The sequence below is a fragment of the Diceros bicornis genome, chromosome 38 (genome assembly GCF_020826845.1).
Source record: "Diceros bicornis minor isolate mBicDic1 chromosome 38, mDicBic1.mat.cur, whole genome shotgun sequence".
NCBI classification, from domain to species: domain Eukaryota; kingdom Metazoa; phylum Chordata; class Mammalia; order Perissodactyla; family Rhinocerotidae; genus Diceros; species Diceros bicornis.
The window spans coordinates 11005010-11030671 of NC_080777.1; positions in this window are offsets into that span (position 1 = coordinate 11005010).

Sequence of the window (25662 nt, forward strand, 5' to 3'; positions counted from 1 at the left end):
GATGACCCTGAAAAGAATTGTCTTCCTGCCCTCTGAAGTCCCAGGCCACTACCCACCCCCAACACGCTCCTCGCCTTTAGCTGCAATACTTAAGCAAGCAGCTTAGACAGAGGGACGAGTTGCTCATTTCTGAGTTTCTCCCATGTATACATGTTATTAAACTTGGTATTATTTTCTCCTGCTAACCTGTCTTGTTGATTATTTGGCCAGCCATAAGAACCTTAAGGAAAAGGGCAGAGGGAGATTCTCTCTCTTCCCCCGACAATGTCATGGAAGCCAGGAGAGGATAGAGTTTCAAGAAGGAGTGAGGAGACAGCAGTGCCAAATACTGCAGAAAAGTCACCAAGGAAATGCCGGAGTCATAGTCTTAGGTGTTCCCTTTCAAGCTTACGCTGAATTTCTGAACTCTTGGAGCAAAGAAAAATTTTTTGGTGGGTGAATTTTGAAATATGCAAAAGAGAAAAATGTGCCAGAGCAGGCAGATGCTCTGGGAGGGAAGAAAGATCAAAGTGGCCTGAGCAACAGGCGACATCCAAATTCTTCCTGCCTCTCAGGAGTCCTGGTGAGGCTGTGGTTCTTGCTGGATGCATCGGGACTGTGACATTGAGAAACGCCAGAGTCACTCCTGCTTTGCTGGCAGCTATTGGGAACTGAGACTTTCCAGTTTAAGTCCCTAATAATTTGAAAATTGAACCAGGTAAAAGAAAAGCATATGAAAGGCAAAGCTCTTTTTTAAAAAAATTTTAATTAAAGAAAGCAGGATGTAAGACCAACTAATTTAGAAGTTTTCTGACATTATTTCAGAATACAAGCTTCAGAAAAAATGCTTTTCCATTTATTTTTGAAAAGAACACTGGCGAGTTTTCTTTAAGAGAAACCATCGCACCCTGCCGTTGTGCCAGAAACTATCCATCTGCTTCCATAAAATGAGCTGTGCAAAGAAGGGGAAGGTTAGGGGTGTGTGCATATGTGTGTTCACATTCATGCATTCATTTGCATATGTGCACACATGCGTGCGTGTGTGTGTGTGTGTGTGTGAGAAGTAGGTACACATTACAGCTTAGTCTCTATATCCTAAGCTAATTTTGAAGATGTGCATTCATTTAGCCTTAGGAAAATCTTTTCATTTTCTCACAAGAGCTTATTCAGTGGACCTAAATAATACATTTTAGCGAAATAAAAGCCCTAGCTCATTTCTTTTCTTACTCCAGCAATGGGGCATCTCCTTGGCAGTTCATGGGAGAGGTGATAACCGTTCCCTGGAAGTAAGAGTCCTAGACCAAATTTATTCTCAAAGTCAAATTTGTGCCTCCCTTGTGGGCAAAGCCAAAGAGGAGTAGAGGAAAATGGAGCAATTCTGTAGAAGCACTGACAGCCACAGGGGAAGGGGTTCTGCATATTCAATTCAGATTTGTAAACCATTTTACAGTTTATGCAGCCTTGTTACATGCAAAATCACCTGCTCTTCACAACAATCCTGAGAGGCACGTTTGATTATTCCAGGAGGAAATGAAGAACTAGAGAGGCCGTTGAACCTAAAAGTGAAAAGTTGGCCGTGAACCTGGGTTTTGGGTCCCAGCCCAAGGCGCTCTGCAGCACAACACCCCATCTCTCGCAGCACCTCCATTCCAACTCTGCATGTGGGTCTGAACCAGCCTGCCAGTGGCATCCACAGCCTGGGGTGGTTCCATGAGCCCCCTCATCCAGCCTCAGCGCTGGATGGTGCAGCTTGCAGGGGACAGGGATGCTGTCATGGGTAAGTCTCAGTGTCTGGAGGGTCTGTGATCATTTTCATCTTTATTAAAATCCTCATCCTCATTAGTCTGCACACTGCTCTGCCACCCCCAACATATTTTTCTCTGTTTCAGGCAACAAAATGGCTTCCCCTCTGATGAGTTGCACTCTCCTCTCCTTATATTCCCACACCCACTCTCCATTGGCTCCAAGCACCTTTATTCATGAACTCCCACACACAACTTACCCTCTTTGATTCAACGGCTTTGTTCATGTCATTCCCCAGCTCTCCTTCTAACCTCTCATTGAACCATCTTCCTTTCCCTCTCATTGCCCTAATTCAATTGGGAATTTCTTGAAGCCTGGGACTCAATCTCAGTAATTAATGTATTCATTCATTAAACATTTTGTTCAGGTGTTAGAGAGCCAATAAATCACGTCTTCATCTATGAGTTTGGTAACCCATGAGAGGTAGACATGAGAGTCAGAGAGATGGAGATAAAAATATCCCTTTTACGATAAAAGAAACTGATGGGAGAAGCTCGCTTTGGGTCTACGGCCAAGTGTCTTATCTCTTAATTAGAAAGACCTACCCAGTCCTCACAACTGGACCATCACCAGCCTCCCCCACAGGGCAGGCTCCTGGCTGTGTGGTAGAAAGTGGCTGGAAGGCAAGCTGGCTGAGGGCAGACTCCCTCAGGGAACAAAGCCCAGGAGGCTCCGAGCTGAGCCTGCTCAGTCTATGCTTCTAGAGCAGCTGGAGCATTGTTCTAGTGGAGCTCCCTCTGCATGGGAACCTGAGGCCGGGGAACTCGAGGTTCTCCCCAAACAATTCATTACACATGTACAGATGTTTACTGAGCCCAGATGCTGTTACAGGGGCTGCAGATACAAAATCGAATAAGATTTTGTACTTTTCTTCATATCTCAACCCAATGGGGGAGATGGGCAGATGAATCTTTTATTACAGGACTGTGCGATGAGCTCATGGAATGATGAAGCAAGAAAAGGGGCTTCCCTATCTGAATCCCAAAGTAGGCGATGCTTGAGCTGGGCTTCATAAGTAGAGTAGGATTTGACCAGATGAAGGAGTCATAAAAGAACATTCTGGGCAAAAGGGAAGCACATGCAAGCCAGGGGATGGGTGACACTAATGGCCCACCTGGGGCACTATGAATAGATTAGGATGGCCAGTGAGGCTGTGTGTGTGTGTGTGTGTGTGTGTGTGTGTGTGTGTGTGTGTAAGTGGGGAGAGGGAGGGCCTGAGAGTGGTAGGAGATGGGCTAGAAGGGCAAGTTGGGAACCAGGCCCGGAAGGGCCTTGTCTGCTTTGTTAAACAGACTCTGGCCTTGATTCTGAAAGCCATCAGGAGCTACTGAGGGGTTTTAAGCAGGGGAGCAATAGATAGTTCTGCATTTGAGAAGGAGCTCTGGAGCGCCGATGTGGAGGACCAGCCTGGAGGCTTGAACTCCAGTTAGAAGACCATTGTAAAGATCCAGGTGAGAGATGAAGAGAACTGTCTCTCATGAGATGATAGGAGCCAAGACTGGGATGGTGGGGCTGGAGGGGAGGGGTGGAAAGGAGAACTAGGAAGGAGAGAGAAGAACCACCATTCTGCACACCATGGCTACTCAGTAAGGGTGGTTAGGAAAAGGAAATGGCCTGGAGGCCTCCCCTCCTCCATTCTTCGGGTGGTCTACACAGTGGAACCTGGACACTGAAGGTGCTGCCCAGGGCTCCGTAAGGGTCTGGCCGGTCTGTCCTCTTGTCTAACCTGCTGTTTGCTATTTGGTCACAGCACAGGGTGGTAGTGAAGACTCTTACATTTAAACCCACTTCCTCCAGTTTCTACCTTTGGGATCTTTGGCAAGTTACTTAATCTCTTAAAGGCACAGTTACCCTGTCTGCAACACAGGAATAATAATAATGATAATACCTACTTCATAGAGTTCTTGTGATGATTAATTAAAACCATGCATGTGAAGCCCAAGTGCATGACACTTGGTAAGCGCTCAAACAATGTCAACTGTAACCATTACCAGTTTAATTTGGACACCTCCATTCTCCCCCCACCCCCTGCCCGGTTCAGAGTTCACTCTTCAGAGGCCTCACTTCATCTGTGGTCGTGGTCCCTGGGGGTCTTGCATCATTTCTAACTGAATCTATTGAGAATACAGAGCTTGTCATCCAGGCGTGTCATTTCTTTGCCCACTAGGGAGGCTGAGCATCTCATGCATGTTTTAAAAATGCAAATCCATCCTTATGAGGGGTGCAAATAATAAAATAATAATAAAAACAAATAACGAAAACAAGCCTTGAAAAATTAAAGTTAAGTATGATTCCACATTGACATTTTAAATATGTCCAAACTAATAAAACAAATTGGGAAATGATGTTCAGACTGTTGTCTGTGTCATAACAAAGTGAGAGAGACTTGGAAATACAGCTCTAGAATGGAGATGCTGAGATATTGTACCTCAGAACTGACCCCACCAGACCCTGTGTTCTCACCAACTCGGGCCTGCAATGGTAAGGGAAGGGTCATGGAAAGCAAGAGGGATGCATTATTTTCAGATTCATCATGATTTTGCCTTTTCTTATTATTAAAACATTATATGGTCATTTGAGAAAAACAGGAAAATAAGGATAAGATAGAACTTGCCAATATTTCCTCCATGTAGAGATAGGTAGAGTTAGCATTAACATTTTGGAATTTTTATTTTTGAAATAAATTCTTTATTTCTCCACCACCCTCTCACTGCCCCTCCATGCCCCAGTCACACATACAGGGTGCTCTCCCTTGGGGACAGAATACCCAAGGCTCCTTTTCTCCAGGACACCCTTCTCCCTCCTTGCTGCATTTTCCCAGCTCCACCCATCCTCCCCATCTCAGCTCAGATGTCACCTACTCCAGCAAGACTTCCCTAAACCCTACCCAAGATGGGGAAGTCATGTACTTCACATGGCCTTCCATGATGCCTTGTGTCTATGTCTTTCTTTGCACTTAAATCGTTTTTATTGATCTGTTTAGATATCTGCCTACTCCATTAGACTGAATGTCTTTGTGTCTTACTCATTTTTGTTCTCCTGACACCTAGGATAGTGCCTAGTGCATAGTAGGTGCTCAATAGATATTTGCTGAATAAATGAGTGAATGAACTTAGGAGAGAAATTAGACTTGTTTTGTAAGGCTTCAAGGGTTAAAACTAGGACTAGTGGTTAGATACTATGGTGTGATGGATTTTGTTTCAATGGAAGAGCTTATGAAAAGGAAACAGGCTACTTTGGGAGCTAGTGAGTTCCTGGCTGCTGACGGCCTTTAAATATGGGTTTGGCAACCACATCCGGGATACTGTAGAGTACGGTCAACCTCTAGATAGATTAATGTTGATCTAGAGGACTTTGAAGACTCATTGACTATTGAGATTCCACGGCCTTATATTTCAGAAGTCATGAAGTGATGTAATTTGTGATTAGGAATTCCAAGTCTTGCTAACCTTGAGTAGGGTCTGGCTCTTAGGTGCTCATAGATAAGATGAGAGTTCTCACTTCAGTTTTTATGTAGCTTTAAGTAATTGTAAAAATATCCTCTTACACTAAGTGTTTTTCTCAATTCTCAATTTGTGTCCAAATAAGTCACAACATTCCCAGAACTACAGACTTGCTCCACCAGTAATTGGCTCTGAAACCAAGTGCCAGTGAATCCAGCCTCCCAATCCTTTGAGGAATAAGATGGCGACCTTCTCCTGGACTCTCTGTGTTCTCTTAGCTTTCCTCTGCTTAGCTCCATTCAAATGTCTAGCCTCATGAAGATTTGCAAGATACTTTCTCTGATATGAATGCTGTTTCCTGGCCTTCAAGGAAAACTGATTGATCACCTGCCTGATAGAGCTGGTTCCCTCTAAGTCTGCGATAAATGAGAAAATGCAGTAAAGTGTCATCTACCTATAACAGCACCCAGCACTTGGTAGGTGCTACATTCCAATGAAGTCACTTCTCCTCTTCTGTTGCCCTTTGAAGAACTCTCCTAGCGGCTCCATTCTCCTGACTTGGATCCTCTCCCATCCCCATATGCAGTTGCAGTGGAGTCCAGACCCACACGGGCCTATCACCAGTTGCAAAGCCCACTTTCTCATCCCTGATCAGCCCTCCTTCACCCTTCCTCTCTTGATGTAGGCCTTGCTCTCCTCTCTCTGTGCAGCTGCCACCATCTCCTGAGTAGATTTGTCCCATGGAATTCTTCCCCCATAAGAATGGTTAGGGAATATGACTGTGTGTCTCATGCTTCTTTGACATCTCTGAACAAAGCCCATGGACCACTTTCCTTTTGCAGACTCCACTGCTAATCACCACAGGGAAGCAGCCAAGCAGTAAGGGAACTGATAGATTTGGGGAAGTTATTTGTATTCACTAAGGTCAAGCAGGAGTGATGGCACCCTGGACCGTAGCGGGATGTAAACCAGGCTACTGCTCTTTCTCAGAGGTCTTTTTTGACTCCTATCTTACAAGGCCTGTATGACACCTCTCTCCCCTCGTTGATCTCTCCTTTAGTCCTCTTCCAGCCTGTATTATAGGACACTGTATAACAGTTATGTGGGCAATTTGCCTTCTTCGCCTCCCCCGGGTTGTAAATTCCTTTCGAGAGCATCTGGCATATGGGAAGAGCTCAAGAAATTTTTGTCTTTTTGTGTCTTCCTCAGTTTTGTTTTCCTGACACCTAAAATAGTACCTAGCACATGCTAAGTACTCAATAGATATTTGTTGAATAAATAAATGAGTAACTAATTGGCAGAAAAATCAAGGCTTCCAGGATTTAGACTTAGATTTTAGTGTGGAGGATTATCAAAAAGTACAAAATTTGTAAACATGGGTAGATTCACTTGACAAGAGAGAAGAGAGTAGCAGCAAAGAGGATTTCAAGGTCTAGTGAGGGGTGGAGTGGGCAGAGGATGGAAGTGGAGGACAGTGCCACTGGGCCTTTCTAGCTCAGTGGATCCAGAATCTGAGAGAGCAAGACCACACCTTTCTCTCAGCCCTATGTCCTGGGGACCACGTCTTGGATCCTTTAGCCTGAACCATTCATCCAGGGCCCATGCAGCCACCCACTTTTGGAGCTCAGTACTTTCCTGGGTCATCATCTTTATGGCTATAACCTAAAAACACTCAGTTTTGTACTTTTACCATGTAGTTTCAAGCTTGCTGTGTAACATTATTGTCTTTTAAATTATCTTTTAAAATTTCATAATTTATGTCATATTTCCTAGGTAATACAGACAATGGTATATGGTGGTAATAAAAAGTCTCCTTTCTCTTGTTTTCTTCCAGTCCCTGAATTCTCCTTCCCAGAGGCAATCATAGTGATCAGAGTTTATATCTCTTTCTAGAGACTGTCTTTGGATATATAAGCATATATATCTTTCTTTTCTTATGGAAATAGTAGCATGTGATATTCTTATTTTTACATCTTGCTTAAAAAAAGTTACCAATACATCTTAGAGAGAGTTTCATATTGGTTCATATAATGCAGTCATGTCTTTTCTAGGGGCTCCACAATATTTCAAGAGTATGAAAGTTCCGGAACTGGTTTAATCAATCCTTTTATTGAGTCCTTGAAATTTAGTCCTTGTTCAGTCTCTTGCTGTTACAGACAATGCCACAATCCATATCTGTGTGCATATATCTTGTACACACATGTGAATATATCTGTAGGTAGAATTCCTACAAGTAGGACTGCTGAGTGAAAGGGTGTATCAGTTTATCTTTTGCTAATAATATTAGTAATTCATTAGCATTAGCAATAGTAGCAATGATTCCCTCAGTGATTTGCTGTGTCAATCACCATTTACGCATTTTGCATGGACTCTATCTCATTCCTTCCTCACTACATTGAGGGAGGTACTATTATCATCTTCATTTTCCAAAGAAGCAAACAGGTGTAGAGAGAGCAAGTAACTGGCTATGTTCACACAGTAAATGGCAGAACGTAGGTTCATCCCATGCAGTGGGACTCTGGATAGCTTAGGGCTCTAAAGTGCCCCCTTGCCCTTCAAAGTGGCTGGACCACCAGTGAATGAGAGGAAAGCCCACTTCAGACAGACACAGGCACACAGTCACACTCGCATGCTTTTCTTGGCTTCAACTTAGAACTAGTTAGTGAATCCTTTTGAAGACTCCTGCAGAAAAGAGTAAATTTGATAAGTTCTCTTCCTAGAAAACAGCAGAAATCCCAAGGAGACAGTTTTTTGGATGGAAAATGCATGCCCTTCTGGTCAGTCAAAACATGTTGACTGTTATGGCCTACTTGAAAAATAAGAAAAGGGCCTCAGAATAGTAATCTAATGGCGTTTCTCATGAATTCCTGACCAATGAAAGCTACTGTCTCCTGGAAGACAAATAGTGCTTTTGCCCTTTACTGGTGGACTTTAGGTTGGTTGGTTTAATCTCACTAGGCTGAAGCTATTTTGAATCCACAAATGAATCACATGATCAGATTGGATCCTTTCCCCCGTCACCCATGATGAAGATTTTTTTTTTCCTTTAAGCCGGGAAAGGACAAAATAATGACAGTTTCAGAGTACTTATCACTTGAGTCTGATCTGATCCAACAGAGTGAAAAAAGCCTGTTATGGACATGAGTGGACGATGGAGCTTTCTCACACATTATCCATCTTTATGCATGTCTTTTTGAAATTAGGACTGAGAAAAGAAATATAATGACTTTATGATCTTTTTTTTTTTTTTCTCAGACTCTGCAGTTGAACTAACTCCAACCCCCAGGAAAGTTTGTTCATTCTTGTATTTATTCTATAACCATTTGTGAATGTCCAGTGTATGTTAATCAGTGTGCTGGGCACTGGACAAGCAGTGAGGGGCCAGGCAGACATAGGCCCCACCCTCACTACTTATTAAGGCTGATAGAGGCTGCATAAGGCCATGGGAGGAAAATCTGGTATTTTATTACTGCACCAGATTTCCTCTTAGCAAGCAAATAGTCTTTTTTGGGAGGAGGGGGGAGGAATATCCTGATGGACTGATTTAGATGGGGAAGCTGGAAGCCATGGATATGGCATGGCTGGAGACAGAGAGGTATGGAGGGGGCTGAATAGTCCTGCATAAGACTAACATATGTTAGGGGGTTGGGCCAATAGGAAAGTCCTGGTGGGCCAAAGGAGTTGTAGAAATCTTGATGTCTGATATTCAGTTTTTAGGTTCTTTGCTGTGTAGTGCTGTGACACCTCTCTCTGTGGTCTGCACAAGAGCTTCTGGATCTATGAGAGGCTCCTGAACTCTGTTTTCCCAGCAGGACCAACCTTCTCCCAGCAGTGACATCACTCCTTGCAGTTACAATAGGGAACTACAAAAGCCAATGTGTCTGTCACTTCTTGAGCCTCAACACCCCTGCATCACTCCTGCCAAATGCCTAAGAGACTGATCCTGAGGAGGGACTTTTATCCAGAATGGATCGACTACCTTCCCTGAAGAAGCCATTAGGACAATACTCCTCATGTCTCACTTCCCTGTTTACTTCAGACAAGATGCCTAAGCTTCCCAGGACTGTATTATCACCTGGACACTTATCCCTACATGGGTCTGTACATCTCCAGACTCACCCAATCACCCACTCCCTGTTAACAACTGCCTCCCCACTTCCCTTCATGTGCCTTCTGGAGGATATGGCCTGTGTTAAAAAAAAAAACGACTCTGACACTTGTTAAAATGTTAAAGAAGACCTTATGCAGGACTACTGCAGCAGGTGTCAAGACTATTGCAACAGGGGAGAGTGATCAGGCTCAATTCCAAATTCAGCAAAGACAGCTAGGGATTTATAGCCAAGGAGCAAGATGAGGAGTTCAGTGTGTGGAAAATTACTAAGAGGAAACAACAAGGGTAGGGGGATTCCCGCTAAACCAACTGAACAGGATTCTGGCTGAAGGCAAGTCAGGGTGGTCAGATATCAAGTGTAGGAGAGGAAGACTATACTCTACCCACTCTGGGTCCTTTCTAGCTGGGCTACAAATTAAATGGACATAAGACTGGATAGCAGGAGAAAGTCAAACAAAGTTTTATACCATGTATACATGGGAAAGACCCAGGAAACTGAGTTTCTCAACAAAATGGCAGAGGTTCTCGTCTTAAATAGATTTAGGTAAAGACAAAGGAGGATGTTGTGGGTATGGGAGTCAGTTATGGGAGATTGCCAGAAAAGCACACTAAGGTTACTATGCAACCTTGCATTCCGCATTGATAAGCTTCTAGAGATGAGGTCATCCCCCCTTCTTCATGGTACCCAGAGGGAGATACCTTTACAAATGGAGATTTCCCTTACAAATGTAAATGTTTGGTAAACAGTACTTTGATAAGAGTGGGCATAGCAAGGACCCTCCCATTCTATCCATAGCCAGAGTTATCTATGGTGATGGTCTGGCTTGGAGACAGGCTTTCTATCTTAAATCCCTTTAGGCAGTTGTTTGGGGGTGGGGGGCAAGGTCAAAATTTCTTTCGGAGTCTTCTGAGCCTTTATTGTCTTCAGCTCAAAATAATCTGCATATCAGAGTGGCACATCTTGGGGCAGACTGCCCTGAACCCCATCACAATGGAGGGGGATTCTCACTAAACTGACTTAGCAGGATTCTTGCTACAATTGGATAAGGCAGGTCAGGCAATGATGGGTCTTCCTTTTACTCCTCTTCCTCATCTCTGCTCATGTTCTTGCCCTTTCTTTTCTTACTCCTTGTGTGCAGCTGAATGATTTTCTGAAGATCCACACTCACATATCTGGTTATCATAAAGAATTTATCATATGCACACAGGAAAGGCCTGTCAACTGCAGAAAGACTCCCGAATCCTCCCTAGGCCCACCTGAGGGAGAAGACCTGGGGGCATTGTCACTTGGTGGTCTGAGTGAATACACTCAGCCCCAGCCTAGAGGACCAGGCAGGGCCACCTTTGGCGGGTATGGGATATAGGTCAAATCTTACTCAATGTTTCTCCCTCTCTCCTTTCCACTTTCCCCAAGGAAATGTATCTGTGTAAAATTCAGCTAGAGATTACCATTCAGGCTACATTCTGAATAGGGAAAAGGAGTCACAAAAGGGTAATCTGAAGGGTGTGAGTAGATAGAGGGACTGAATGGCTATTGTAAAGGAAAAGATTAATTACCATCACAATAACAATAATAATAATGACCAACCCAACTTTTATAAATAGTCCTGTGATGCAGACTCTCAGAGAGGCTAGGTTTTGATTGAATGCAATTTGAACCAGGTCTTTTGGCAATTCCCAAGTCTAGAAATTTTCCATGCACCAGACTAGTGTGACTTTAGGCCTCAGGACATTTTTCCTCACCAGCTAGTGCTAGAAGGCTGTCTTCCTTGATTACCTTGATCTTGCCTCCTTGAGTCAAGTGCAGGTAGTACGAAGCCCTCCAGAGTCTTTGGCTGGGTGACTATTCTAACTGAGAAACCCAAGCAAACAGTGCTACTGCTGGCTAGATTAGAAGCATCATGACTGGGTTCTATCCTGTGGCCCCGTCAAGTATGGCAAGTCTGCAGACCCAAAAGGGAAGCATTGACATGGCAAGCACTAGATAACGTGGAACCAGGTAGAGAATGTCAAGTTCAAAAAGATGAAATGGGAGACAATTCCTCTATGTATGCCTACAGGCCACTATCAAACTAGGATTTTAAAATGTCGAAGCTCTCTTAGAAAGAAGTATTAAAATGATCACAAATTCTCGGCTTTCTTAATTGCCATTTATAAATTGATTCCGCTTTCATGCAAGCCCCTAAACACTTTCTCAAATATAGGTGATGGCAACTGGAAAACTTGTAAATTTTTTCTTTTGGCGTTTGTTGTCATTTATGATAAGAAAAAAAGACAGTTCAAACCCAATAACTCAAGGTTCCAGGGTTAGCCCAAGAAAAGTACGGCAAGGAGAACCACAATGGACAAGTTAAATGTTTTCATGTAGCTGTGGTTCCCTTTATCTCACATCTACCCTTAAGTAGCAAAATGTCAAAGTATTTTTCCTCCATTGGTGATTCCGCCAGAATCTCTGATGGAAGGATCCGTGAGGACTCTTTAATTCCAGTCAGGCTCAGAGAACCTCTGACCTGCCATCAACATCTGAAAACTAATGGAGCAATTCGGAGCTCCTGGAACTGAAAGGACGCTCCGCCTTTGACTTCAGCAGGGCTTGCTCCAAGATGAATAAGGCACTTAATGAGCAGAGAAATGGGCAGGTCGTGGGCAGAGGTGGATCAGGGTCTAGGACATGACAGAGTGAAGAGATCGATTTTGCTTGTGACTTCTTTGCAGGCAGTGAGTTGAGATCACTCCTATTTTCTGAAATGTCCTTTTTGCTCTGCATTTTGCAAAATGGAGGATAATTTTATACGTCGTGTCTTGGAAATGCAGCATATGTAATATTGACTCAGTTCTAACTTACGAAGTTTCCTATTTGGATTCCTAAGCAGCAGGACTTGCTGCTCCTTTCCTGATTTTGGTGGAAATATGTGAATATGAGTCTTTTTAATCTCAATGATAGAACTCCATTTGCTATTGTCTTTTTAAATTCTTTATAGTTGAGACTAGTAGCCAATTTGCTGTTGATGACTCTAAATCCCTGGCTGTGGGTTCCGCTGATGAGACTTCAATTGGTGGGGCATCATCTTCTCCTTCTCTGCCCATTGAGTGAGAAACAGCAATTTATCCTTGATCCTTGTGCCTGGTACCATGCTGATTTCTATGCAAAGCTGGATGATGAGCAATACCTCATTGAGCTGCCAAATTGCCTTGTGGTTATGATCACTTCAATCCTGGAAAATGCACATTGGTATTCTGTTCTAATCCAGAAAGCACTGAGATGAAGCGGTATTTTTCTCCCTGTTCCACTGGCTGTAATCAGTCCCTGAACAGAATTTATCTACTGCAAACAGATCTTCCTACTAGTTGCTGTGGGGATCAGATGAAAGAGATGGAGGCTACCTAGAGTTCCTAGCAATATCGGGCTCCCAATGCAGGAGACTACAAATAAGACTCATTTCCATGCATTAGAACAAGGATCAGGAAGATAGAGTAAATATGTATTATTTGTAGCCGCAGGAAAAACTTTTAGCAAATTCAAGAGTTATGGGTCTTTTTTCACTTTGGTTTTCCTGGAGAATCATTCTATAATTTTAAAGAAGATTTTATACCTTGATTTTTTTGTGGGAGGCAGCGCAGGAAAGTGATGTATTGAAATATTTTAAATTTAATCCAAACATTTGCAATGATTCAAGCTATTAATTTTAATGACGTCATTTACAAGTAAAGAATTAACTTGATAGCAGACATGCAGGTGAGAGCATTGTGATTTAGTTAGTTGATCATCTGAGCTACAGGCAGCAAGAGGGTTTGGTAGGCAAAGGCAATACATGATTATCCAGCCTAAGATTCACGACCTTAATAATGGGAAGAAAAGTAGGTTTCCCAGGCTTCTTGTGTAATCCAGTCCATCACTTAGAATCGCTATACCTCTTTCTCTCCAGTATCTGGTTCTCTGACCACACCTCCTGGCCATTCAGCCAGTTTAAGTTTCCTTATCTCATCATATTTATTCTTAGACCCCATAGGGACCTCTGTTCCATGCCTTCTCCTCTTTGTTTCCCCACTTCATCGAGTGCTGAAGGCCTCATGGTTCATCATCCTAATCAGAGATTGACAAACTTTTTCTGTAAAGGACCAGAGAGTAAATCTTTCAGGCTTTGTGGGCCATACAATCTTTGTCACAACTACTCAGCTCTGCCGTTGTAGCATAAAAGCAGCCACAGAGAATATGGAAACAAATGGGCACGGCTGTGTTCTCATAAAGCTTTGTTTATGGACACTGACATGCGATTTTCATATAATTTTCTGTCATGAAATGTTATTCTTCTTTTGAATTTTTTCCATCATTTAAAAATGCAAAAACTATTCTTCACTTTTGGTGTGTAAAAACCCAAAGGTTGGGCTCGACTTGGCCTGAGAGCTGTGGTTTACTGACATTTTCAATCGTTCTCTGAAATCAATCTCTTTTCTACATTCTTGATATCTTTACTTCATTTATTCTGCTCAATGACCCAGAAAAACCTCAACACTGGATTGGTACAATTGTGTGCTGTCTTTTCTCTCCTCCTCTTTATGTTCACTCATAAGACCCTCAGTTAAGACCCTCAGCTAATGGTCTCCCTGTTTTCAATCTTGCCTCTTAACCTGATCTTCCCACTTTTGACTTAATGATCTAAATTCCTAATTTGGTCTTGTCATGCATCCTGCTTAAAATCCTTCATAGTCTATCCCATTGCTTTGTGATCTTGTATATCCATCCAGTTTACCAGGTGTCTGTTGTGTCCTCTATCCCGTTCCCCTGCCGCCATCTTGGGTCTTTGTTCCAGCCATACTGAAATCCTCACAGTTTCATGAGTGTACCATTTGTTCTTTGCCTTTGCTCCTGCTACATGATCTTTCTTGAATTCACTTCCTCTCTTTATCATCTGGCTAACTCCTATCAATCCTTGAAAATTTAGCTCACCTGTCAATATGTGCCTCTTGCAAGGGGCCTTCCTCATCTCTCTCTTTTCATTATAGTCTGATTTAAGTGTCTTTCTTAAGCACCACACTTGGAGGCTCTCTTTATATCTGAGCTCAGGGGCCTAGGCACAGTCCTAAATATATACACATGCACACACACATATATCAAAGGTGTTGAATGAAATTAGCACTGTTTTAGGATGGGAAAGGATGAGTGGCTAAAACTGTAGATGGGAGGCAAATTATGAAACTCCTGCTATAGGTTAGGAGAAATATTATGACGGTCTGAGCCAATGCTCAAAGCAAAAAAGGTGGATGGAAAACAGTTTGTAGTTAGAATTGATAGAAATTTCCTCAGCAGAGGAAATAAGAGAGAAGGAGAACTCACAAATTCAACCTTTCTGGTCCTCACATTTTGGATTACTTCCAACATTTCTGATTCTATGACTCCAAGATTCTGAGCCTGAGTAACTGAGGAAACTTTAGTAAATGTGTCATGAATTTGGCTTTGGAGTTATAGAGTTTGGTGTATTGATGAGGTATCATGTGGAGAAGTACTAGTGGCAGAAAAACACAGGAATAGAACTCAGAAGAATAGTTTGGACAAGATCCATGAACTTGGCAGTTAACTGTGTAGCTGAAAGTTGGAATTCTATGAGTCAATGCATTCAACAGGAGACGCAGTGTAGAAGGGGAGGAGCCCAGATCCTTGGGACATGCCTACCTTCCAGGTTCAGGAGCGAAAGAGACAAGCTAGAGACAGAGAAATCCTCAAGGGAATTACAGAATAAAGAGAAGATTCTCTTTTGGTCTGTTTTAGGATAGTGGGTGCGTATTTTAAGCAAAGGGAAAATAGGGAAGAGAAAGAGATTAAAGATTCCAGCGAGGAGATAGTTGAGAAAGCCAGGTTCTGGAGGAAGTTGGAGGAAGTGGGACTAAAGACATAAGTAAATGGTTGGATTAGGAAGGAGAAAGGCACTTCTTCCTCTGTAGGGTGAAGAAAAGATAAATGAAGTTATAGAGGCATTTTGAGGTGGAGAGAGATGAGGCAGCATCCTTTTTTTCCAGAGATTGAGGGAGGCAAAGGGTATTTGGAAGTCTAAGTCTACCAAAAATGCTTTGGAATAGTTCATATGAGAAATGGGATAGAGTTCAACTGAAGATGAAATGATTGTTTATTAAACATGATCATGGAAGTGGGCGGGGAGATGAGGGGTCCTTCCCCCTGTGCAGAGATACTTTACGAGCAAGTAGATGTCTATGGAGCAGTTGCTGCTTCTAACCACTTGAGATGTGTGAAGTCAATGAGGGTATAAATTAAAGACATGATTCTGCCTGTGGTGGTTTGGAATGGAAATGAGATAATTAGAACTGAACAACAGGAAGGAAGAGCTTGCTCTGGGATTTCTCAGTTCAGTTATGGTTAACTGACTCCAGACCAAAGTGGGGGTGAAGTGGGGGGTGGAATGGGGTGGGTTATAAAGGAACAGTGCTGTCTAACAGTAGAGCAGTCTTTATAGAGTTGTAGGGTGCTCACAGTCACTAACTGTATTTAAGCAGACTGAAAGATCATTGATAAGGGTTATTGCACATATATTTGCTACTTTGGAGGCAGAAATTACAGATCACTACTAAATTTCTTGTTTTCCCTGAAGTTTCAGGAAAGGTTTACATATACAATTTCCATGCATTCTAAAGTATGGCAAAACTCCATGCCACCACATTCAACATCACGTGGATTCAGATACTTCACAGGCTGACTCATGTTTCTCAGACCTAACTACAGACTCAAAAATCTTTGCAAAGCTTGCTTATCTTCTATGGTGGATGATAAATTGATCCCCAGAATCAGCACTATGAAACAGAAAGAAATTAGCATTCAAACAACATGGCATTATGAGGCAATGGTACTGTTTGGAGTCCTATGCCTCTGATTTTGAATCCTGATTCCACTGTATTTAAAAAATATTTAAAAAAATATTTAAAAAAAATATTTTTTCTATATTGTTGTGTGACCTTGTGACCTCAGACATGTTACCCTTTAAGCCTCAGTTTTTTTATTTGTAAAGTGGGGACAAAAAGAGCATCTAGTTCATGGGGCTGGTGTGAGGATTAAATGAGGTAGGTTCACGTAAGGCACTTACAGCACCTGGTACACAGCAAGTGCTGGATGAGTGTGAGCCACTGAGTGCCCTGGAAACGGCAGAGTCAAGAGCCTCGAGGCACCAAAACCTAATGATCATGGGGACAAGGAGTTTATGAAGGAGGTTTTGTTGAGTACGTCTCAGGCACAGAAGGTGCTGTGCGTGAGTGGCACAAGTAAGAGATGGGATTTTCTCTTTACGAGAATGGCATTTCCTGCATCTCTCCAGTAAATATTACTAGATTTTTTTTTTTTTTTTTTGTGAGGAGGACTAGCTAACATCCGATGCCAATCCTCCCCCCCCACTTTTTTTTCTTGAAGAAGGGTGTCCCTGAGCTAACATCCGTGCCCATCTTCCTCTACTTTACATGGGACACCGCCACAGCATGGCTTACCAAGCTGCGCATCAGTGCACGCCCGGGATCTGAACGTGCGAACCCCGGGCCACAGAAGCAGAGTGTGCACACTTAACCGCTCGTGCCACCGGGCCGGCCCCTAGATTTTTTTAAAAAAATGGGTAATTCACTTAAATGTGTCTAATTACTAAAACAACAAAGCTCTGTATAAATTCATAAAGGCATCATACAGCTTAAAGGAATATACTTTTCACAATGTAATAACAAAATACTTGCAGATGGGCAAAACATAGTATAGCTCTTAATAGAAAATCACCCAGGAGGCAGTTACTGTTAGTTTTAGGTGTAGTGTTAAATCATTTTTCTTTGGTCAAGATTTAGCCTCCGGATGGAGAGTGACTAGAAGAGATGTTTAGTCCCTCTGATGGTGAAGAGGTTATAATGTGCCAATTCTTCACCCTTCCGTCAGGATTTTAATTTTAAAAAATGTACTGACAATTTATACTTCCTGGATTGGTGGTCAGTGGGGACCTGGAGGACCAACTGGTTGGTATTACAGCAGACACTGTTGGCTACTTCCTACAAAGCTATTCTCCTTTCTTCCACAGTAGAACCTCAATTTTGTTCACACCAGCCAATTTATTCTCTGACACCAACTGGATGTCCAACAATTTAATTCAGTTCTGATACTAACTATCCAGAGTTACTGTCAGAACCCACAAGTTAAGGGCTCGGTTCCACAAGACCATCCCCTCTTCATATGCCAGCCACAAATGGGGTGACCATGCTACCCACACTTCTTCCCAGCTGACTGAAAATTCAAGGGTTTCTGTGACCCACACCTTAGGTTTGATAATTCACTAGAACGACTCACAGAACTCAGGAAATCACTTTTCTTATTATTACTGGTTTATTATAAAGGATACAATTCAGGAACAGCCAAATAGGAGAGATGTAAGGCAGGTATGGTGGGGGAGGGGCACTGAGATTCCATGCCTTCTCTGGGTATGTCATTCTCCCAGCACATCAAGGTGTTCATCAACTCAGAAGATCCTTTAGCCTCATTGTTTCAGAGTTTTTATTGAAGCTTCATTACGTGGGTGTGATTAATTAAGTCATTGGTTGTTGATGATTGAATTCTATTTCCAGCTCCTTTCCTTCCCCAGAGGTCAGGGATGGGGCTGATAATCACGTGGTTAGTTTTTCTGGTGACCAGCCCCCAACCTGAACGCATCCTATTCCCGCCCCATCCTCCCGCAACGGTTTTAGGAACACTGTGTCAGGAACTGGGTACAAAGATCAAATATGTATTTTTTCTTATAAAGGGATTACTGAAGAAGTAGCCTCAAACCAGTCCCAAGAGAGGTTCCTAACTGGTCTAAGTCCATCAGGATGGTTGATTTCTTTATAAGAGCTTGATTTATTCATGAGCAAAGGAGGCAATTCTGGCGAATGAGCTATGAGACAAGGTCAGCTGGGGGCTTCTTGGAAGGCTTCCCTCAATCTAAAGAGACACTCTTCACTTTATGGATGTTGTCATATCTGCACATCTAGATTTACAGGCGCCATATTGTGGGAATGAGAGCAAGTAAGCCTTAGGAGGATCACTGAGAATGGCAAAGTAGAAGTGTGAAAGAACCTGGGTCCTTGACTATATCGTTGGGACGTTGTAAGTTGCCTGAATTCTAAGCTAAGGAATTTTTCCTTTATCCTGTTGGTAGTTTAGAGTCAATAGATATTTATAACCTGCGAATAGTCTGTTAAATTTTTTTCTGGTTGATAACCCTGCAGCATCATGGACAAAGACCTGCAGTTGGGAGACATGAGAGGCAAGAAAGTCATTGTGATTGTCCACGTTTCAGAGGATAATGCCTGCACTATGGAAGTGGATATGGAATTGGAGAGGATGTGCTGAATTAGAGAGACACTGCTGAGGTAGATTGTGGTGACCGAGGCAAGAGGGATTGGAGAAATAATAGTTGTAAAAAGGATTCTTGGATTTCTAGCTTGGCAGACTAACTTGATGGAGATGTCTTTACTAGAAAGAGGAGATGCAAGATGAGGAGCAGTTTTTTTGTTTTTTGTTTCCTTTTTCTGATGGGAGGATGATGAGCTCAGTTTTAAACATGTAGAGTTGAGGAACCTGAAGCGTTTCTAGGTGGAGGGGTCTAGTTGGCATCTAGAAATATGGTCTTGGAGCTGGAGAGAGCTCAGGGGATTTCCTTACAGCTTGAATTAACGAGACCTCTCTCACCTGACAGCACTATATGCTTCAGCCACTCTTTCGTTATATTTACAGACTCTCAGGGAGAAGACTTGTGCTTATGGCTTCATTGAAAAGATATAGAACTAGATTTGTAGAGATTAAAAGAGGAGGCTAACTTCACACAGCCACTGAGTGGTGGTTTTAGAGAAATAGAAACCCTGTTTCCTGACTCTGACGAATGCTTCTGCCAGAAGACTCAGTTGCATTCTCTTAGTCACTGACAGTTTAATCCATGAAGTTAGGATGTTTGACTTTCATGTGTATTTCAAAGAGAAAGATTGGTGTATAGAGAGTTTTCATCTATTTCTCATTGTATGGGATGTACAAAATTGCCACAAATTTGCTTAGGAAAGATGAGGAACCAGAAGAATAAATGTAGTTGCTCTTTTGGAAAGAGAAGGAAGTGTAAAACAGATAAGGCTTAGAAATTATTAATCTAGAGAAGCCAAAAACTTCTGTCACTTTGTGGTAACACTAACAATATATTTACAGTAAATATGTATGTATGCATATATATATTTCCATATGTATAAAATATATTTATAAAACATTCATGACCGTAGGGGCTAAACTACTGAAAGGAGTTAACATTAAACTTTTTTACAGTCTATGATTTGCTTTCAGAAGTTTTTTTTCTTTTTATACATTTACCTTATAGTAATCAATAATGCCTTGAAAGAGTTCATTGGTTTCTCTAAACACTGAATGTATTTCCCTCAAGAGAGTGTGTGTGTGTGCATTTAAAGACTTTATTTTAGATTTACAATAAAGTTGTGAGGAAGGTACAGAGATTTCCCATATACCTCCTGCTCCCACACATGCATAACCTTTCCCATTATCAACATCACTCACCAGAAAGGTATATTTTTTACCAAGAATTAAACTACATTGATACATTTTAATCACCCAAAGTCCACAGTTTACCTTAGGGCTCACTCTTGACGTTGTACATTCTATGGGTTTGAACAAATGTATAATGACATATATCCCTCATTATAACAACATATAGAGTGTTTTCATTGCTCTAAAAATCCTCTGTGCTCCGCCTGTTTTCTCCCCCACACTCCTAGCAACCACTGATCTTTTTATTGTCTCCATAGTTTTACTTTTTCCCGAATGTCATACAGTTGAAATCATATAATATGTAGCCTTCTCAGACTGGATTTTTTCACTTAGTAATATGCATTTAAGCTACCTCCACGTCTTTCCATGGCTTGATCGCTCATTTCTTTTTAGCACCAAATAATAGTCCATTGTCTGGATATACCACTGTTTATTTTTCCATTGACCTCTGGAAAGACATCTTGGTTGCTTCCAAGTTTTGGCAATTATGAATAAAGCTGATATAAATATCTGTGTGGAGGTTTTTGTGTGAACTTAAATTTTCAACTCCTTTGGGCAGATACCAAGGAGTGTGATTTCTGGTGCACATGGTAACTACATTAATTTTGTAAGGACCCTCCAAACTGTCTTCCAAAGTAGTTGCACAATTTTGCATTCCCACCAGCAATGAATAAGAGATCCTGTAGTTCCACATTCTTGCCAGCATTTGGTGTTGTCAGTGTTCTGAATTTTGGCCATTCTAACTGTAGTGGTATCTTGTTGCTTTAGTTTGCATTTCCCTGATGACATATGATGTGGAGCATCTTCTCATATGCTTATTTGCCAACTGGATATCTTCTTTGGTGAAGTATCTGTTAAGGTCTTTGGCTCATTTTTCTCCCAAACTTTATAATTAACACATAACATTGTGTAAGTTTAAAGTGTACAATGTGACAACTTGGCAATGTGACAATTTGATACACGTACGTATTGTGAAATTTTTACCACAATAAGGTTAGTTATAACACATCTTTCACCTCATATAATTACCGTTTTGTTGTTGCTATTGTTGTCATGGTGAGAACATTAAAGATTTGCTCTATAGTAACTTTCAAGTATACAATACAGTATTGTCAACTATACTCACCATGCTGTACATTAGATCCCCAGAATTTATTCAGCTTAAAATTGAAAGTTTGTACCCTTTGACCAACATATCCCCATTTCTCCCACCTCTCAGCCCCTGGTAACCACCATTTTAGTGGTTACGAGTTTGATGTTTTCAGATTCCACATCCATGTTGTTGCAAATGGCAGGATGTCCTTCCTTTTTATGGCTGAATATTATTCCATTGTGTGTGTGCATGTAAATCTATCACATTTCCTTTATCCATTCATCCATTGATGGGCACTTATGTTGTTTCCATGTCCTGGCTACTGTGTATAATGCTGCAATGAACATGGGGGTGCAAATATCTCTTTGAGATAGTGATTTCATGTACTTTGGAAATATACCCAAATATTTGGGATTGCTGGATCATATGGTAGTTCTATTTTTAATTTTGGGGAAACTCTCATACTATTTTCCATATTGGCTATATCAGTTCACATTCCCACCAATAGCTCACAAGGGTTCCTTTTTCTCCACATCCTCACCAGCATTTGTTAATTTTGTCTTTTTGATAATAGTCATTCTAACAGATGTGAGGTGATATCTCATTGTGGTTCTGGTTTGCATTTTCCTGGTAATTAGTGATGTTGAGCACCTTTTCATGTACTTGTTGGACAATTGTATGTCTTCTCTGGAAAAATGTCTGTTCATTTCCTTTGCCCATTTTGTAATTGGATTATTTGTTTTTTTGCTATTGAGTTGTATGAGTTCCTGACATAATTGAATATTAACTCATTATCAGATATATGGTTTACAAATATTTTCTCCCATTCTGTAGGTTGCCTCTTCATTCTGTTGATTGTTTCATTTGCTACACAGAAGCTTTTTAGTTTTATGTTGTCTCACTTATTGATTTTTGCTTTTGTTCCTTGTGTTTTGGTGTCATATCAAAAAAATCATTGCCAAGACCAATGTCAAGGAATTTTTCTCCTATGCTTTCTTCTAGGAGTTTTTGGTTTCAGGTCTTATATTTAAGTCTGTAATCCATTTTGAGGTAATTTTTGTGAGTGGTGTAAGATAAGGGTCTAGTTTTATTCATTTGCATGTGAATGTTCCAATTTTTTAACACCATTTATTGAAGACACTATGCTTTCCCCATTAAGTATTCTTGGCTCCTTTATCAAATATTAGTTAACCATATATGTATAGGTTTATGTCTGGGGTCTTGATTCTATTCCATTCTTCTATGTGTCTGTTTTTATGCCAGTACCATACTGTTTTAGTTACTATAGCTTTGTAGTATAGTTTGAAATCATAAAGTGTGATGCTTCCAGATTTGTTCCTTTCCCAAGATTGCTTTGCCCAGTCAGAGTCTTTTGTGGTTCTATACAAATTTTAGGCTGGTTTTTTCTATTTCTGTGAAAAATGTATTGGAATGTTGATAGGGATTGCACTGAATGTAGTTCAATGCTTTGGGTAGTATGGACATTTTAACAATATTAACTCTTCTGATCCATGGGATACATGGGATATCTTTCCATTCATTTGTGTCTTCCTCAATTTCTTTCATCAATATCTTATAGTTTTTGGAGCATAGACCTTTCACTTCCTTGGTTAAATTTATTCCTAAGTATTTTATTGTTTTTGATGCTATGGTGAAAGCGATTGTTTTCTTTATTTCTTTTTCGGATAGTTCATTGTTAATGTATAGAAATGCAACTGATTTTAGTATGTTGATTTTATATACTGCAACTTGACTGACTTTGTTGACTTGATCTAACCATGTTTTGGTGGAGTCTTTAGGATTTTCTATATACAAGATCATGTCATCAGCAAACAGAGATAATTTTACTTCTTTCTTTCTGATTTGGTAGTCTTTTATTTCTTTTTCTTGCCTGTTTTCTCTGGCTAGGACTACTAGTACTATCTTGAGTAAGAGTGGTAAGAGTGGGCACCCCTGTTTGTTCCTGACCTTAGAGGGAAAGATTTCAACCTTTCACCATTGACTGTGGTGTTTGGTGTGGGTTTGTCATATATGGCCTTTATTATGTTGAGGTATGTTCTTTCTATACCCAATTTGTTGAGAGTTTTTTTTCCTGAAAGGATGTTGAATTTTGTCAAATACTTTTTCTGCATCTATTGAGATGTTCATATAATTTTGGTCTTTCATTCTATTAATGTGGTGTATCACATTTATTGATTTGTGTGTGTAGAACCATCCTTGCATCCCAGGGATCAATTTCACTTGATCATGGTAGATGATCCTTTTCATGTGCTGTTGAATTTGGTTTGCTAGTATTGTGTTGAGAATTTTTGCATCTGTATACATCAGGAATATTGGCCTGTAATTTTCTTTTTTGTCCTATTCTTATCTGGCTTTGTTATCAGGGTAATTCTGGCCTCATAAAGTGAGTTTGGGAGTGTTCTCTTCTCTTCAATTTTTGGGCAGAGATTGAGAAGAATTGGAGTTAATTCTAAATGTTTGATAGAATTCACCAGTGAAGCCATCTGGTCCTGGGCTTTTCTTTGTTGGGAAGTTTTTCTTACTTGTTATTGGCCTGTTCAGATTTTCTATTCTTACTTGTTATTGGCCTGTTCAGAATTTCTATTCTTCTTAATTCAGACTTGGTAGGTTGTATGTTTCTAGGAGTTTATCCATTTCTTCTAGGCTGTCCAATTTATTCACGTATAATTGTTCATAGAAGTCTGTTATGCCCTTTGTATTTGTGTGGTATCAGTTGTAATGTCTCCTCTTTTATTTATAATTTTATTTATTTGAGTCTTCTCTCTGTTTTGGGGGGATAAATCTACCTAAAGCTTTGTCAGTTTTGTCTATCTTCAAAAAAACAATTCTTAGCTCATTTATATTCTTTTCTATTCACTATTTCTTTTATTTCTGCCCTAATCTTTGATTTTTCCTTCCTTCTGCTAACTTTGGGCTTAGCTTGTTCTTGTTTTTCTAGCTCTTGAAGTGTGAAGTTAGGTTGTTTATTTGAGATCTTTCCATTTTTTTTTAAATGTAGGTATTTATTGCTGTAAAATTCCTTCTTAGCACTGCTTTTGCTGCATCTTTTAGGTTTTGGTATGTTGTGTTTCCATCTTCATTTGTTTCAAAATATTCTTTTACTTTCCTTTTGATTTCATCTTTGACTCATTGGTTGCTCAGGAGTGTGTTGATTAATTTCTATATACTTGTACATTTTTCATTTTTCTTCCTGTTATTGATTTCTAGTTTCATACTATCGTGGTTAGAAAAGATGCTTGGTATGATTTCAATCTTTTAAAATTTGGTAAGACTTATTTTGTGACCTAACATATGATCTATCCTGGAGAATGTTCCATGTGCTCTTGAGAAGAATGTGTATTTTGCTACTGTTGGATAGAATGTTCTGTATATGTTGTTAGGTCCATTTGATCTAAAGAATGTCCAATGTTTCATCATTTGTTTTCTGTCTGGATGGTCTATCCATCGTTGAATGTGGGGTATTGAAGTTCCCTACTGTTATTGTGTTGTTGTGTATTAATCCCTTCAGATCTGTTAGTATTTACTTAATATATTTAGGTGTTCCAATGCTGGGTACATATATATTTACAATTGTTATATCCACTTGATGAACTGATCCCTTTGTCATTATATAACGACCTTTTTTGTCTTTTGTTGCAGTGTTTGATTAAAGTCTAATTTGTCTACTAGAAGTATAGCTACACTTACTCTCTTTTGGTTTCCTTTTGCATAGAATATCAATTCCATCCCTTCGCTTTGAGTCTGTGTGTCCTTGAAGATGAAGTGAGTCTCTTATAGATAACATATAGTTTGGTCTTTATTTTCTTATCCATTCAGCCACTCTATTCATTTTGATTGGAAAATTTAATTCATTTACATTTAAAGTAATTATTGATAGGTAAGGTCTTACTATTGCCATCTTGTTAATTATTTTCTGGCTGTTTTGTTGTTCCTTTGTTCCTCTCTTGTTGTCTTCCTTTGTGAATTGATGATTTTCCATAGTGGTATACTTTGATTCCCTTCTCTCTGTCTCGCTTTTCTCACTTGTATCTGTTATTGGCTTTTGTTTGTAGTTACCCTGAGGCTTCTCTGAAACATCTTATAGATATAACAATCTATTTTAAGCTGATATCAACTTAACTTTAATCCTATACAAGCACTCTACCCTTTCACTGACCACATTTTCTGTTTTTGATGTCGTAATTTACATCTTTTTATATTGTGTATCCATTAACAAATTATTGTGGCTATCACTATTTTTAGTACTCTTGTCCTTTAACCTTTACACTAGAGTTAAGAAAAGTTAACACACTAATATACTATAGATTAGAGTTTTCTGAATCTGAGTATATACTTTACCAGTGTGTGTATATTTTCATATGTTTTCATGTTACTAATTAACATCCTTTTGTTTCAGCTTGAAGAACTCTTTTCAGCATTTCTTATAAGACAGATCTAGTGGTGATGAACTACCTCAACTCTTGTTTGGGAAAGTCTTTATCTTGCTTTCATTTCTGAAGGACAACTTTGCTGGGTAAAGTATTCTTGGTTGGCAGTTTTTTCTTCCAGTGCTTTGAATATATCATACTACTCCCCTGGCAAGTCTTCTGCTGAGAACTCTGCTGATAGCCTTATGGGAGTTCCCTTCATTGAGAGAAATTTTTTACTCTTTCTTCTT